Source organism: Aplysia californica, unplaced genomic scaffold (assembly GCF_000002075.1).
Source record: "Aplysia californica isolate F4 #8 unplaced genomic scaffold, AplCal3.0 scaffold00128, whole genome shotgun sequence".
NCBI lineage: Eukaryota > Metazoa > Mollusca > Gastropoda > Aplysiida > Aplysiidae > Aplysia > Aplysia californica.
This window is the reverse complement of record NW_004797398.1, coordinates 1,469,337-1,470,393: the sequence shown is the minus strand read 5'-3', so window position 1 is coordinate 1,470,393 and position 1,057 is coordinate 1,469,337.

Genomic DNA, 1,057 nt, shown 5'->3' with positions numbered 1-1,057 from the left:
AGGGGTTGGGCAAAACAAAGAGGAGGATATCTAAAGGATAGATAATAATGTCCTAACAAAAAAGTCATGTCTTCGTGTGTAAGTGTGTCTGAACCACAATCGGCCCAGAACGCCCTCTGTTTGTGTCCGTGCTAGATAGAGGGGAGACCTCACAGGAGATAGGTGAACGTCATAATTTGCGCACACATATCTGCTGCTTTTGGCGCCATCCCTTACATCTTTATCCAGTCTTCTTTTTCTTTGTGTTCCATGGGTGGGGTTAATCTGTATTAGCGGGTGGTTGGCGGGTGCTCAACAGTTCTACGTTTTTGTTTGTTTGTTATTGTTGGGGGGGGGGGGGGTAGGAGTTAACAACGCGGGCGATCAGAGGGTGCCACTGGTATGTCCCCCCTCCTGCGTTCTCTCTTTTCTTTCTGTCTCTTCGGTTTGCTGTTTCTCTGCACTAAATGAAGGTTTTTGAGTCGATGTACTTCTCTTTATTGAAACTCAAAGTATATATAAGAACAGTTGTGTTCCCTTGAGATCTTGTGCAAAAGCAAAAGCAAAAAAAAAAAACAACAACAAAAAAACAAAAAAAAACAAACAAACTGGCTTACAAACTATAAAAAAGGAGAGGAAATGATAAAACATGGTTTCTATTTTTGCTTGTCAGCGTCTAGCCACCAGAGAAACACAATACTAGTTTACGATGTTCTTGACTTCAATTTACCTTTATATGTCATAGGTCACCGCCTCTTATCGTTCTTGCCAAGTTCAGCTTTCCTTTAATAGACGGCGCTCGGTCCTGTCACGAGTCGAATATCTGCCTGTCGGTCTCTTCTATCTGTCTGTCTGTCTGTCTGTCTGTCTGTCTGTCTGTCTGTCTGTCTGTCTGTCTGTCTGTCTGTCTGTCTGTCTGTCTGTCTGTCCGATTGTCCGTCCGTCCCTCATCCGTCCGTCCACCCATCCATCCATCCATCCATCCATCTACCTATCTATCTTTATATCTTTCTATCTGTCTAGCTGTCTCTCTATCTATCTATCTATCTATCTATCTATCTATCTATCTATCTATCTA